Here is a 653-nt window from a genome sequence, read left to right on the forward strand (position 1 = left end):
TCAGAAAGTCCTTATCTGCATCTTGAAACATTTTTAGAGATTTGTGATTTGGTGAAATGTGAAGGAGTATAAGCAGATGCAGTTCGATTGATGGCATTTCCTTTCAGTATCAAGGATAAAGCAAGGACTTGGCTATATTCTCTCTATCCTCAAAGCATCACAAGTTGGGAACAATTGGAGAAGCAATTTCTGAATCATTTTTTCCCTCTAAGTAGAACAGTGTATATGAGGAATTGCATAACAAATTTTGCTCAGGCATATGGAGAATCATTATTTGAAGCATGGGATAGATTCAAGAGTCTTCAAAGACAGTGCCCTCATCAGGGTTTTGAAAAATGGTTGATTTTGCACATATTCTATGAGGGAATTTCTTTCTCAGACAAGAGTTTATTGGATTCATCAGCTGGAGGTTCTTTTATGGATAAAAGTGTAGATGTAGCTTATTCATTAATTGATCAAGTGACATTGAACCTCCATGAATGGTCGAACAAAAGTTGGATGGAATTTCCCTCAGATATTCAAGAAGTGCAAGCCATAAATGTAAGAGAGCCTGTCAAACAAAATGAAGTTCAACCACCTAAAAATGTTGAAATTCACAAGTCACAGAGTGAGGAGTTCAAACATTTGGGGGCAAAGCTTGATTGTATTGTTTC

The 653-nt window shown here is 36.4% G+C and overlaps 1 non-coding gene across 1 annotated transcript; it reads right to left on the reverse strand.

Annotated features, from left to right (window-relative positions):
* Positions 1 to 223: 223 nt before the first annotated feature.
* On the reverse strand, positions 224 to 329 carry LOC122028312. Its single transcript, XR_006124718.1, has one exon. It is a non-coding gene; the product is annotated as a small nucleolar RNA R71 (small nucleolar RNA).
* Positions 330 to 653: the final 324 nt, after the last annotated feature.

The sequence above is a fragment of the Zingiber officinale genome, chromosome 10A (genome assembly GCF_018446385.1).
Source record: "Zingiber officinale cultivar Zhangliang chromosome 10A, Zo_v1.1, whole genome shotgun sequence".
Lineage (NCBI taxonomy): Eukaryota > Viridiplantae > Streptophyta > Magnoliopsida > Zingiberales > Zingiberaceae > Zingiber > Zingiber officinale.